The sequence below is a fragment of the Erinaceus europaeus genome, chromosome 4 (assembly GCF_950295315.1).
Source record: "Erinaceus europaeus chromosome 4, mEriEur2.1, whole genome shotgun sequence".
Classification (NCBI taxonomy): domain Eukaryota; kingdom Metazoa; phylum Chordata; class Mammalia; order Eulipotyphla; family Erinaceidae; genus Erinaceus; species Erinaceus europaeus.
In genome coordinates, this window is record NC_080165.1 from 41,851,678 (window position 1) to 41,867,875 (window position 16,198).

Here is a 16,198-nt window from a genome sequence, read left to right on the forward strand (position 1 = left end):
TATGATGTGTTATTTGTTTCTATATAACCTCTTTAGCTCTATTTAAAAACAAAAGACTACAAGCTTTGACAAAAAGGAACTTATCAGAAGTCTGGCATCTTAGCTGGAGATATAGTTCTTTTCATTTGTTACTTAAATTTTTTTCTAAAAAGAAGGGTTTTTTTTTTACTGTTTGTTTAAATTATTACTAGTTACACTAAGGAAAACCCAATTTATTTATGTGCAGTGCCAAACCTTAGAAAGTATTCTAGAACGTGTCATGTAGGCCTCTTGCAAACTGCAAACGATTGGCCATAGATATATAAATAAAGCACATGCATGCATACATATGGTCTTGACATAAAGGAGGAATCTGGATATGAGGGTTATCTGGCTGTGCTGTCTGTCACCCCACTGATCATCAGGGTTGATTCAATAGGTCTGGCTGGCTAGCCAGATGTCTCCTTGTTTCCTCACCACTCTAGCTCCATGTGCGTCCTTCACAGGTAAAAATGAATGACCTTCCCCAGTAGAGGCAGACTGGTCTTCAATTAAGGGTATATATAGGAGGAGCTGCGCTCCCCTGCTAGACCTCCAAGCAAACTCTCAAGAAGGAGTCAAAGATTCACTAATATCCATGAAGTCTTTAACCACAAAGTTCATGATAGTGACAGATAATCTGAGCCATTTTATTCCAAAATTATTGGCTGGAAATCTGCATTAAAACAAACTAAATCTGCCAGTGGAAACCCTTTGGATAATCTTCAACTATAACCAAACTGTGGAGTTTACACAGGAAGCTGTCAACTCTGCTGCTGACTAACATAACAACTGAGTGCACTGAGTGAAGTTTAATCTGTAAGTAATCAATTCCTCAAAAAATAATTACTTCTAAGGATTTTTTCCCAACTATGTAACCATGAGTGTGTGTTAGCAGATGTTTGTATTTTAAATGAATAAAATATGCATGGGTGATGTTAACTGCTATTACAGTGTAACCCTCTCACCCTGTTCTAAGTATCCTTTAAAATGACAGTGGAAATATGATTTGAGCATCATTGAGCTTGATGAACTGTACAAAATGAATAAAAGAGATGGCAGATGCTTTGTTCTGTCTGAAAGAGTGTCAGAAAAGATGAGCTAAAGTGTGAAATGTTTTCTACAGATCACCATGGTGGTTATTATTCAGCAAAATTCAGATAAACTGGCTAATAAAAATTATGTGGTACATACTTCCTACAATGACATTAAACTCAGTCATCTGAAGAAAGATTACATTTCTACCTCTTTTAGTTATCACTTCCAAAATTCCATTATGCTTTCTTCTGAAAAATCCATTCAAGGAGCCAGCGAGGTAACATAATGGCAAAAGACTTTCATGCCTGATGCTCTGAGGTCCCAAGTTTAATCCTTAGTGCCACCAAAAGCCAGAGTGAAGTACGGTTCTGGTTTAAAGTAGTAGTTATAGTAATAATTATTGTAATAGTAAATGTAACAATAATAAATTAAAAAGTCAATTTTAACTGCACTTTCTAGCTTTTATATTAAATACAGAGTTTTCAGTAAGTGAAATAATAGGTGTAGGAGATAGTCCCCACAGCAGTGTAAGCATGTTGCTGTGCACAAGGCCCTGAGTTTAAACCCTAGGTTTACCTGGGAGCACCATGAGCAGCATGAGAGAATTCTGCATGGTGTAGTAGTATTGTGATGCTCTCTTCCTCTCTCTCTCCCTCTCTAAGACTGAATTAAAAAAAAAAAAATCTTCTCAAAAGTCATTTTAAATGGCTGGAGGAAAATTACTATCTGATTTTTTTTTCACACTGTGAAAGTATGACTGGCAATTTTTAAGACAGCTTCCAATGAACTCTACTTTTTTTGTATTCACATGTGCACTTTCCCTTTGACTTCTGATTGAATTTATTAACTTGCTTCTAAGTACTAATGCTCTACATATATGACGGAATGCCATTTTTGAAATTAGAATACAAAAAAATCTTTCTCACTTTATTTCCTTACCTGTTCTGAGGAAAATCAGATGCTGTACAGATGTTGTACACTGCCCTGTGCAGAGGCGCATAGAAGGAATTGAGCGAGACCTCTACCGAACAGCCCAAAAGATCCTGACCTCAATATTTAACAACCCACGAGAAACAGAATCCTGTCATCACCATATGAGCGAGTTTTGAGGAGATTCTATCCCCGTGGAACCTCAGATGAAACTGTCCTGACTGTGGCTTCCTAACGGTTTCTGAGTTAGAGTCACCTAGCTAAGCTGTTCCCAGATTTTATTAAACCACAGAAGCTCTGAGATAAGAAAAGTTTATTGTTAAATAAACTATTAAATTGTGAAATGATTAGTTTTACAGCAACTGGTAACTGATAGAAAAATGCCAAAAAGAGGGTTAGAAGCTAGGTATTTGTAACAGAGGCACTACAGGACAGCCAGAGAGGTGACCTTCAACATTTTCTGGAATGATTATATACTCATAAAACAATAGTATTTGATCCCTTCCTACCATGCTGCAAAGATCAATTTGGGGTAGACTGAACACCTTGCTGGTAAAGGCATAATTAGAGAAATACTAGGAAACAACATAGGCAGAAAAATTTTCCTACCCATCAGGCTTGAAAATGGTTCTTAAAACATACACACACACACGCACACGCACACACACACAAAATCAAATCAAACCACACCAAAACAAACAACAACAAAATCTAAAGGCACCAAAGGCAAATCATAAATAGGGCAGAGACACTTGTTTCATACTTAGCAATCTTTAGGTTATCTAAAGAAATCCTAAAATTCATTAAGAGGGTGTCAATTCCATAAAACTAAATAGTCAAAAAATTTAACACAGTATCATTAAAAACTGCATGTATGAGTAATTCAGACTGAGGAGTCCTGATTCTTTTGTTTTGCTCTAAAAATCTACGTCTGTCACAAGTTCACAGATTCTTCTACCCAGCCCCCTCTCCCATGTAAGTAAAGACTACAGAGGTTACAGAAGTGTTAGCCTTATTTCATCCTATTAGGCCTTATCATGCATTCTGGCTGCCTTGACTCAAGCTAGTATAATAAATTGAGGCAATCGGGTTAAAAACTTAATAATCAAGCACATAGTAGGGGCTCACTAAATTATAGCTATTACTACTACCATCAAGGCACAATTAGTTTCCTGATGTATGCAATTCCTCTTACTATGTCCCAGCTACAAGCCTCTGGAGGAGCAAAATTATCATCAGTGATTGCACAATTAGTGATGCGAATGAAATGAAAGCTAATTGTTTAGCATCAGCTTGCTCTGATGATACTTTGGATGGTTCTCATATTGGTACAGGAAAGGTATTGTAAACATACTAAACACATTTAAAATTGACATGATCAAGCTACTTCAACTGCAATATAGTTTAACAGCATAGGTAAAGCTTTGTATCTCCAGAGTGAAATAGAAATATGTCCTATTGGGTCTACCAAAGAAACTAACTAGATACAACATGAAAAAAAGAAGTGGATGAAATGTTAAATGTACTAGCGTTTTAATTATTTGTGACATTAAGTCAACATACGAGCAATGAAGAATTCAATTTTATATAAAATTTTAAAAATAAAGTAGAAACTTTGTTTGGGATTAGAGCCAGTATGTTGGGGGCAGAAGGGAAAATAGGAAGAAACACACCCTCATTTGCTTCTAACACGGTTAGCTGATCTGTTTGAAATTAGATCCACTTTCAACTGTTTTAACTTAATTATTAAGCCATTTCTTAACCTCATGAATGCAGTTTTCATGTGCTTTCAGATCTGGCCCTGAACTAATAGACCCTTTCACTTCAGTGGTTTTGGAAATGAGTGTTAGGTGGAGAGGAAAACATTTTAACAGTGCTTTTCTAAGGGTCAAAGCTCTGAAAATATAGTATGGTTTGTACATAAAACTCAGAACACCTGAATATCCTGCTGGCCCTTTGTCTGGTAATGAGGCCAACCATGCCACCCTTTAAAACTTCTGCTTCCTTTCTAAGTGCAGTCGGCTGTGCTGGTGCTTAGCTATCTAACTGCTCAAGTGAATCCATTATTAGGATCAAAGTCCCAGGAGATGAGAAACAGGTGGCAGCCAGGCACCCTGGGGCAGCCTTCCCTTCATTTTTGAGAAACAGGATGATATGGTTAGGTCTCTATTCTAGAATATTCTCCCTTAAAAAAAAAAAGACTAAAGAATAAAAGAAATGTCTATCAGTGAGGACAGTCAATTGTTACTGAGTTTCTTTATGTTAATTTGCCATTTTCACTATGTGGTGGAACCTTTTAAATTGGTCTTGTTTCATCTTCCATTTTGTAGAAACTCAATGGCCGACAATCATTGGACACAGTAAGAGATTCTGTGGTTTTTGCCCTTATTATTTAAAATAATAATCTAAGTGTGTGCCACAAATAATAGCAAAAGTAGTCAACGCATATTGACTACAGATCTAGTTCCATCTAAATTTTAAGAAGCAGGCACTATTACTATTCCCATATATAGAGAAAACTGAATTGGAGAGATGTTGAGTAGTTAGCCCAGTGTCATACTTCTAATTGGTGAAATAAGAATTCAAACTCAAGTCATCAAAACCTAAGATCCATGCTATTAATTGCTATAGTATACTGACTGGTGAAGACAGTGAAAATATCTTCAATAAATTGAAATGAATCCAGGACATCAATGATTTTTAAAACTATATTGAGTCCCTTCATCAAACATTAATCTCTCATATATACTAAGCAATAGTAACTGTATTCCCATTATCTAATTTAATCCCCTGTGAACCAGTTACATGATTTTATAGATATAAAACAGCAAATAAACTTAAAACAAACAAAAGCTGTGGTTCAAAGAAGTTGTGCATGATCATAAGAACTACAGCTATAATGTGAATCCAAACCATGAAGATTCCAAACCCACAAGCTTTTTTCCCCCCAAAGAGCTACCATTTTTCCTTAAAAATGATTCTTTTAAAAATATTTAATTTATTTACTACATGTGTATAAGAGAGTGTCCCACTTGAGATGGAGAGAAAAAGAAAAATAACCAGAACTTCACTCTGGTACATGTGGGTGGTTGGTGCTTAAACCTGTTTCCTCATGCATGCAAGTCTGGTTCTCTACCATCTCAATACTTCCCTAGCCATAGCTTTAAAATGACTCTTCTCTACTAGAATAAACTCAAAAGGAGCAAACTGTGGAATAAAAATGATTATATTACCCCACACCTATGGACATCTAATCTTTGATAAGGGGGCCCAAAGCATTAAATGGAAAAAGGAGGCTCTCTTCAGTAAATGGTACTGGGAAAACTGGGTTGTAACATGCAGAAGAATGAAATTGAACCACTTTATCTCACCAGAAACAAAAATCAACTCCAAATGGATCAAAGACCTAGATGTCAGACCAGAAACAATCAAATACTTAGAGGAAAACATTGGTAAAACACTTTCCCACCTACACCTCAAGGACATCTTTGATGCATCAAACCCAATAGCAAGGAAGAAGAGAACAAGCAGAAACAAACGGGACTACATCAAATTGAAAAGCCTCTGCACAGCCAAAGAAACTATCACACAAACAGAGAGACCCCTCACAGAATGGGAGAAGATCTTCACATGCCATATATCAGACAAGAAACTAATCACCAAAATATATAAAGAGCTCAGCAAACTTAGCACCAAAAAAGCAAATGACCCCATCCAAAAATGGGCAGAGGATATGAACAAAACATTTACCTCAGAAGAGATCCAAAAGGCTAACAAACATATGAAAAACTGCTCTAGGTCACTGATTGTCAGAGAAATGCAAATTAAGACAACACTAAGATACCACCTCACTCCTGTAAGAATGGCATACATCAAAAAGGACAGCAGCAACAAATGCTGGAGAGGTTGTGGGGACAGAGGAACCCTTTTACATTGCTGGTGGGAATGTAAATTGGTACAGCCTCTGTGGAGAGCAGTCTGGAAAATTCTCACAAGGCTAGACATGGACCTTCCATATGATCCTGTAATTCTTCTCCTGGGGTTATACCCCAAGGACTCCATAACACCCAACCAAAAAGAGGTGTGTACTCCTATGTTCATAGCAGCACAATTCATAATAGCTAAAACCTGGAAGCAACCCAGGTGCCCAACAACAGATGAGTGGCTGAGAAAGCTGTGGTATATATACACAATGGAATACTATGCAACTATCAAGAACAATGAACCCACCCTCTCTGACCCATCTTGGTCAGAGCTAGAAGGAATTATGTTAAGTGAGCTAAGTCAGAAAGATAAAGATGAGTATGGGATGATCCCACTCATCAACAGAAGTTGAGTAAGAAGATCTGACAGGGAAACGAAAAGCAGGACCTGACCAAATTACAGCAGGAACCTCACATCTCCACTATAGAGCCTCTACTTCCCCCAGTCCTAGAACCATTGGATGGGGCCCACTTTCCCGTATGCGTCTCCCAATCCATACCAAATAATATTGCATCTGCCGATCACAACCTAACCAACACAACGATTGCCACCTCAACATGCTTCACTTCAGACTGTGTCCAGAGACTTCACGTGTGGAATGACAACCCTTCAATTTCATTACTCGGGTGAGACCTTTCCTTTCATAGTATACTCTAATTCCATCTCAGGTGGTTCACTTTCTAACAAAGTCCCAAAACCTACATATACACCGGTTTCTGTGAGAGAGAGCATATCTTCACACGTATCCATTAACTACTGCAAAATATATACCTGAAAGCAGAAGTACACTAGAGTTTGCAGTGAGTACCTCCCTAACACTTCCTCTCCACTATTCCAATCTTTGGGTCCATGATTGCTCAACAATTTGTTTGGCTTCGTATGTTAACTCTCTTTTCAGTCAACAGATTTCAGATGTCATCAGGATGCTGGCCAGGCTTCCCTGGACTGAAGACCCCCATCAATGTGTCCTGGAGCTCCGCTTCCCCAGAGACCCACCCTACTAGGGAAAGAGAGAGGCAGACTGGGAGTATGGACCCACCAGTCAATGCCCATGTTCAGCGGGGAAGCAATTACAGAAGCCAGACCTTCTACCTTCTGCAACCCACAATGACCCTGGGTCCATGCTCCCAGAGGGATAGAGAATGGGAAAGCTATCAGGGGAGGGGGTGGGATATGGAGATTGGGTGGTGGGAATTGTGTGGAATTGTACCCCTCCTACCCTATGGTTTTGTTAATTAATCCTTTCTTAAATAAAAAAGAAAAAAATGATTATGTTAGATAATTTCTTCTCTTTTTCTCCTCTAACAGGCACAAAATAACTCCAGCTTCTCGTGGACTAATTTCAGTAGTATTCAAATGATTCATCAGAACTTGGGTGATAAAGAGAAAGGACAGGAATAAAACCAGTTAGCCTTTATCAACCAAACAGCAGTTTATATTCTCTTGCTTTCTTGAGGCTCACTTATACCTCTAGTATAAGCTATAATAATAAGGTATACCTTAGTATAAGTATATACCTTAGTACTAGTATAAGGTATAATAATAAGGTATATACTCTAGTATAAGGTTTAATAGAACATAGAGAAGATTATTGTTTTTTTTCATCTTTCTTGTGTTTCTTTCCTTCCTTCCTTTCCTTTTCTCCCTTCCTCTCTTCCTTCCTTCCTTTCCTCCTCCTCCTCCCTTCCCTCCTCTTCTTCTTTTTCCTCCTTCTGCTTCTTCTTTCCCCCACCCCCTCATATCCTATATAAGCTGACTGTGGTATGTAAAAGGAATCCTATGACCCATAAGTTATCAAAGAAGACTCCTGCAACTCAGAAGGAAGAGTCAATATGTGTCCAGAATTAAAATCAGACTTGACCTTCTACCTAGTAGGATGGCTCCTAACAAACAATCATAAAATATGTGTTCGTTATGGTGTACAAAAAGTAGAACCCACATCAATAGTAATACAATAATAGTGGGAGACTTCAACACCCCACTCTCACACTTAGACAGATCAACGAAGCAGAGAACCAACAAAGAAACAAGAGAATTAAATGAAGAGATGGACAGACTAGACCTCCTGGACATTTTCAGAGTCCTTCACCCCCACAACAGGAATACACATTCTTTTTAAATCCACACAGCACATCCTCAAAGACAGACCACATGTTAGGCCACAAAGACAGTATCAACAAATTGAAGAGTATTGAAATCATCCCAAGTATCTTTTCAGACCACAGTGGAGTAAAGCTAACATTCAACAACAAACATAAAATTACTAAGTCACAAAATTTGGAAACTCAACAACATACTGCTTAAGAACCGCAGGGTAAGAGAGGCACTCAAGCAAGAAATTCAAATGTTCCTGGAAACAAATGAAAATGAAGACAAAAGCTATTAAAATATTTGGGACACAGCTAAAGCAGTACTGAGAGGGAAACTCAACCTCTCTTTAATCACACATTAAAGAACAAGAAAAAGCTCAAATAAAGGACCTTACTGCATGCATTAAGGACTTAGAGGAAGAAAAACAAAGGGACCCTAAGGCAACCAAAAGGGCAGAAACCACTAAAATTAGAGCAGAAATAAACAACATTGAAAATAAGAGAACCATACAAAAGCTCAATGAAGCCAAATGTTGGTTCTTTGAAAACTTAAATAAGATTGACAAACCCCTAGCCAGACTCACTAAAAAAAAAAAAGGAGACTCAGATAAACAGAATTGTAAACAATAGAGGAGATATCACAACTGACACCACAGAAATCCAGAAAATCATGCGAAACTTCTACAAAGAACTATACAACACCAAGCCAGAGAATCTGGAAGAAATGGAAGAATTCCTAGAAACATATGTCCTTCCAAAACTGAACCAAGAACTACAAAACCTAAATGCACCAATCACAGACAAAAAAAATTGAAACAGTTATTAAGAATCTTCTCAACAACAAAAATCCAGGACCAGACGGCTTTACAAACGATTTCTACAAAACCTTCAGGAAACAGTTAATACCTACATATCTAAAGCTCTTCCAGAAGACTGAAGAAACAGGAACACCCTTCCCCTTCCACCTTCTATGAAGCCAACATCACCCTGACACCAAAAAGCAGATAGGGATATAACGAAAAAGGAAAACTACAGACCAATATCTCTGATGAACATAGGTGCCACAAAATATTAAACAAGATCCTGGCCAACCAGATACAGCAGTATATCAAAAAGACTGTTCATCATGACCAAGTGGGATTTATCCAGGAATGCAAGGCTGGTTCAATCAATGTCATTCACCACATCAATAAAAGCAAAACCAAACACCACATGATCATCTCAATAGATGCAGAGAAAGTCTTTGACAAAATCCAACACCCATTCATGTTCAAAACACTAAAAAAAAAAAAAAAAAAAAAGGAATAGATGGGAAATTCCTCAAGATTTTGGAGTCCATATTAGCAAACCTAACCTACAGCCAACATCATACTCAACGGTCAGAAGCTGAAATCATTCCCCCTCAGATCAAGTACTAGAAAGGGTTGTCCATTATCACCATTACGCTTCAACATAGTATTGGAAGATCTTGCCATAGCAATCAGGCAAGACAAAGAAATCAAAGGAATACAGATTGGAAGGAAAGAAGTCAAGTATTACTATTGATATGGGTTCTCACTATTTCAGATGATAGGATAGTATACACAGAAAAACCTAAAGAATCCAGCAGAAAACTACTGGAAGTTATTAGGCAATACAGAAAGGTGTTAGGCTACAAAATCAATGTACAAAAATCAGTAGCATTTCTTTATGCAAACACTTAAGCCAAAGAAGAGGACATTCAGAAATCACTCCCATTCCCTGTTGCAGAAAAATCAACAAAATACCTAGGAATAAACCTGACCAAAGAAGTGAAAGACTTGTATACTGATAACTATGAGTCATTATTCAAGGAAATAGAAAATGATACCAAGAAATGGAAACACATCCCATGCTCATAGATTAGAAGAATATCATCAAAATGAATATTCTCCCCAGAGCATTATAGAAATTTAATGTGACACCCATCAAAGTTCCACCAAGCTCCTTTAAGAGAATAGAATAAAAACTATAATCATTTATCTGGAACCAGAAAACACCTAGAATCGCGAAAACAATCTTGAGGAAAAGAAACAGAAATGGAGGCATCCCATTCCTAGATTTCAAACTATATTATAAGGCCAGCATCATCAAAACAGCCTGGTACTGGAACAAAAATAGTCACACAGACCAGTGGAACAGAATTAAAAGCCCAGAACTAAACCCACACACCTATGGACATCTAATCTTTGATAAGGGGACCCAAAGTATTGAATGGAGAAAGGAAGCTCTCTTCAATAAATGGTGCTGGGAAAATTGGGTTGAGACATGCAGAAGAATGGATGTGAACCACTTTATCGCACCAGAAACAAAAATCAAACTCCAAATGGACCAAGGACCTAGATGTTAGACCAGAAAATACCAAGTACCTAGAGGAAAACATTTGTGGAACACTTTCCCACCTAAACCTCAAGGACATCTTTGATGATACAAACCCAATTGCAAGGAAGACTAAAGCAGTAACAAATCAATGGGACTACTTCAAATTGAAAAGCTTCTGCACAGCCAAAGAAACTCACACAAACAAGGAGATCTCTCACAGAATGGGAGAAGATCTTAACATGCCATACATTAGACAAGAGACTAATCACCAAAATATACAAAGAGCTCAGCAAACTTAGCAACAAGAAAGCAAATGACGCCATCCAAAAATGGGCAGAGGATATGAACAGAACATTCACTGAAGAAGAGATCCAAAAGGCTAACAAACACATGAGAAATTACTCCAGGTCACTGATTGTCAGAAAAATGCAAATAAAGACAACTCTGAGATACCACCTAACCACTGTGAGAATGGCATACATCAGAAAGGACAGCAGCAACAAATGCTGGAGAAGCTATGGGGAAAAAAGGAACCCTTCTGCACTGCTGCTAGGAATGTAAATTGGTCCAGCCTCTGTGGAGAGCAGTCTGGAGAATTCTCACAAGGCTAGACATGGACCTTCCATATGACTCAGTAATTCCTCTCTTGGGGATATACCCCAAGGGCTCCATAACACCCAACCAAAAAGATATAGGCATACCTATGTTCATAGCAGCACAATTCGTAATGGCTAAAACCTGGAAGCAACTCAGGTGCCCAACACCAGATGAGTGGCTGAGAAAGCTGTGGTATATATACACTGTGGAATACTATTCAGCTGGTAATAACCATGAACCCACCTTCTCTGACCCATCTTGGATGGAGCTAGAAGGAATTATGTTAAGTGAGCTAAGTCAGAAAGATAAAGATGAGTATGGGATGATCCCACTCATCAACAGAAGTTGAAAAAGAAGAACAGAGAGGGAAACGCAAAGCAGAATTTCACTAAATTTGTAGTAGGGCACCAAAGTAAAAACCCTGGGTGGAGGGTAAGGGTGGACGTACAGCCACAGGGGTGGGGGGTGGGGGGCAGGAAAGCATGGGATCAGACACAGTCTTTTGGTGGTGGGAAAGGTGTTTATGTACACTCCTATTAATTTGTAGTCATATAAGTCACTATTTAATTAATATGAGAAGGGAAAAACAAATTGAACATCTCAAACGTTTTAAAGCACAGACTGAGTCTTTTTAATATATCGGCTGAGTCTTTGAAATGTTGACTCTCTTAAAAGCTTAGACCAGGGAGAACAGAAGCAACCGGTGGCAGAACTATATACAAATAATGTCAAAAGACATAAACTATGTGATGCTGTGTATGATACAGCAAATCCTAACAAAGGGATATTTCAAAGTTAACCCAATTTCCAAATAATGTGACTGTAGCAATAACTAGCTATTGCCTTCTTAAATCCTAAGAGCAGGAACCTCCCATTTCCTCTGTTGAGCCTGTATTTCCCCCAGTCCTGGAACCTCTAGGGTGGGGCTCACTTTCCTGCATGCTTCTCTCAATTCATACCAAATGATACTGCATCCACGGTATCCAACCTAATAAACGCAACAAGTACCACCTCAAATTGCTTCACTTTAAACTCTGTCCAGAGACGTAAAATTGATGAAGTTTACAGTCAACAATATTTATACACCTTTTCCATATTTGGGAGCTACTCTCTTCCCTGATCCAGCGTCTGGTCCTTTTTCTAGCCATGACATCATCTCCCCAGACAATAACTTGGATCCACCTGCATACCATATTTCAGGCTCAGGGAAAAAAAAAAACAACAACAAAAAAAACTAGTTGGAATATTAACTAAAATTGGCCTACTAGCTATCTACAAAACGGAGACACCCCCTCCCCCCAACTCTTCATCTGCTCTATGCCAGCCTTTAGGTTCATGATTAGTCAACAATTTGTTTGGCTTATATGTTAACTCTCTTTTCAGCCACCAGGTTCCAGATGTTAGCATGATGCCAACCAGACTTCCTTGGACAGTCAACCCCACCAATGTGTCCTGGTGCTTCGATTCCCCAGAACTCCACCCCACTAGGGAAAGAGAGAGACAGGCTGGGAGTATGGATCGACCTGTCAGTGCCCATATTCATTGGAGAAGCAATTATAGAAGCCAGACCTTCCACCTTCTGCTTCCCACAATGACCTTGGGCCCATCCTTCCATAGGGTTAAAGAATAGGAAAGCTATCAGGGGATGGGATATGGAGTTTTGGTGGTGGGAAATGTATGGAATTGTACCCCTTTTATCCTATGGTTTTGTCAGTGTTTCCTTTTTTATAAATAATAAAAAAGTTTAAATAAAATAATAATATAATGAAATGTCAGGTAAGGTTCAGGAGATAAAAAAAAAAAAAAAGTAGAACCCTTGGGCACTGTTTAGGGAAACGTAACATAGTCTGGCCACTATGGAAATAGTATGGAAGTTCTTCAAAGTTTTAAAGTAGGACTACTAAATGATCCAGCAGTTACATTTCTGTGTATATATGAAAATAATTGAAAGAATAATAGAGGTTTGTACAACTATATTCATAGCAGTATTGTTTATAATAGTCAAAAGTTGGGAATCACTCAAGTGGTCATTGGTTAAATGATGGGATGAACAAAACTGGTATAAATATGGAATATTAGTCTTTATTCTGAAGGCTATTCTGATGCATACTGCACTATAGAATGATAACTACTGAGGACAGTAGTTTCAGTGAAATAAGCCAGTCAGAAAAAGAGAAATACTATGTGATTTTTCTTACATGAGGTACACAAGATATTTAAATTCATAGACAGCGACTAAATCTAGAATGCCAGGAGTTGGGGAGGGGAAAATAGAGTTGCTATGACATTGTATTTTTCAAAATGAACTACTGAAATGTAAATCTTAACATTATAAAGATGATGAATTTTATATTAAATACATTTTCCACAATTCAGAATAAAAGGGCAGGGTTGAAAGGTGGTTAAATCTGGATATATATGTATTTGCCAGTCTTTTCCACCTCTAATTTTGACTGGATGGTTTTTGGAGCTACTGATACTCAGATTACTTCTGCAGTAAGGAGAATAGTAGATTAGTCACAGGCACTATGGGGATGTTATGACTGGATACAAAATAGATATATTTAGCACAGTACTTGGCCTACAATAAACAATCAATATCATTGCCTCTGAATCATAGCAGTAGGCACAGTCAATGCAATGCAGAGTAGGTACTAAGAGAGGAAAACTTCCCTGTGATCTTTCAATAGGACAAATGAAGCTGCATTTCATGCCTTGGTGGATTTAACATGGCCTAAGGTTTACCTTTCAGCCCTGGTAATTCAGGAAGCAGATACTCAGCACCCACATAAGAGAGAGACTACATGGATAGGGCACAGTGACTAGAGTATAAAACTAGAGTGCCTATGTATTAATAGCTACTCTATTTATTAATAGGTGGGCATGCTGAATAAAACTATAAATTCTTTAATAATAAATACATATTCATATTTTTTTAAAGATTTTACTTATTTATTAATGAGAAAGGAGGAGGAGAGAAAGGCACAGATGTCCTGATTGAGTTAATTTTCTGGTACTGAATGGATCATCCTAACAGAGAATGTCACTCACACACATGCATACACTCATTGAATTATTATGGATAAAATAATGAACAGAACCAAAATAGTACCAAGATCATCATCAGAGCTTACTCCTTCTGGCTGTATGGAAGAAGAATAAGAGAGGGGAAAGAATCACTTGGTAATTATTTACTAAGTCTCAGGAATAGAATTTAGTGGTCTAACATTCACTATTAAGTATATTCCTTTCAAAAATTCCGTAATAGCTATTACAATCCCATTTAGCAGACTAAAGTTCAGAAAAAATCAGGTACTTATGAAAAACTGGCAAGTCCAGATATAAACCCTGGTCGATCTGACCCCAAAGTCACTCATAAATAACTCATCTAAACTCTTTTTTCAAGAGTCCCAACACCTTTATCAATGCTCAAAGACTTTAACATCTTCAGAACATAATTGTTATCATCTCCTTGTAAATCCTATAAAAATGGAAGCTGTCCTATTCCTCTTATTTCATTTTGCCTCATATCAAACATAGAAATCTTATCAATACAGAAATGTTGATAAGACCAAGACGAAGCTATAAAAGAAGGCCTTTCAAGCTTGACTTTGGCATATCTCTGAAAGCAGACAAATAATGAGGCACAAAGTGATGCTTATTAATTTATACAGGGTCAAAAATGGTAATGAGACTTGTCTGATGTTCTCCTCACAGAAAATGCTGAAATCAATACTACTAAGCTCTTGGTCTCATGCATGTTACAACTTGGAAGGCCAGCATCCAGTTGAAATGTATCCTCATTTCACCTAGGAATTTTCAGTCACATGAACTCAATGGAGGGCAAGGAAAACTGGTGACATCATTGCCTTATAGAGGTAGGGAGGGGCATGTTGAAAAATCTGCATTTAGGAATTAAAAGGGGGCTTCCTTATTTATTTATTTATTTAGCCTCCAGAGTTATCGTTGGAGCTTGGTGCCAACACAACAAATCCACTGCTCCTAGCAACCTTTTTTTTCCCAGTTTTACTGGATAAGACAGAGAGAAATTGAGAGGGGAAGACAGAAAGGAGGAGAGAAAGATAGACAACTGCTTATCTGATTCACTGTTTGTGAAGTGACCTCCCTGCGGGTGGGGAGCCAGAGGATCCTTGAGAGGGTCCTTGCGTTTTGTACTGTGTGTGCCTATCCAGGTGCATCTCCACACAGTCCCCTTAATTATTTATTTACTTATTTATTTCGAAGACAAAGAAACTGAGAGGCAAAGGACAGTAGAGAGGGAGAAAGAGACACTTGCAGCACAGCTTCATCACTTGTGAAGCCTCTCCCATACACATGGGGACTAGGCTTGACCCTAGGTCCTTGTGAATGGTAACATGTGCTCAACCATGTACCACCTTCTGGCCCTGGGACTACCCTTTTAGAAAGTTACATTGCAATCTGGGAACTAGTAAATGGATATATTTTTCCTTATTTACATATGGTCAATGATGATGTTATATAACACTATCTTTCTCAATAGGTAGAAGCAGGAAGGAATTAAAATAGCCGGTTTTATTTTTTAATAATAGTCTGCCCACTACTGTCATTTGTTATGAAATCCCTTTAAAAATTTTTTTGAAATTATTTTACTGGGGGAAATAATGTTTACAGAACAGGTGTTAACACATGGGTACAGTTTCCCATCTACACACCAATTCTGCCAGCTACCCAAGCCTCTATTCATCATTACATTTCCCCACACTATTCTCCTAGTCCAGAGTCCTTTGCTTTGCTGCAACACACCATAGTCAGTCCTTTCCACTGTGGTGATTTAATAGGAAATTTGCTAAATTGTGTGTGTGTGTGTGTGTGTGTGTGTGTGTGTGTGTGTGTGTGTGTGTGTGTGTGTATGTTTTAAAGCATTCTATGCTTATCTAGTTGTAGAGTTCACCCCTAGCTGAGAAGAATGATGCCCATGGCAGGGTTTTGATAAAGACGAATCTACAACATTCCGTTATCTGTCAGATGGCCTTGTATACAGATTCCTCACAGGCACTTGTCCGACTCATGAGAAGTGGCACTCATGTTTGAATACCAGAATCTATAACTATCATAAGTGATAAGAGAAATAATAGTCCCCTTTGTCCCAAAGTTTAACTTATATATCCCTGCAATTTATTATGAGGGTTAAGATACTACCTATATTAATATAATTGTGG

At 38.0% G+C, this 16,198-nt stretch overlaps 1 protein-coding gene across 1 annotated transcript in view; it reads right to left on the reverse strand.

Moving 5' to 3' along the window:
• The window catches only part of CDKAL1 (CDK5 regulatory subunit associated protein 1 like 1), a 603,322-nt gene that overhangs the window by 11,239 nt on the left and 575,885 nt on the right, over positions 1-16,198 (reverse strand). The window lies entirely within an intron of this gene.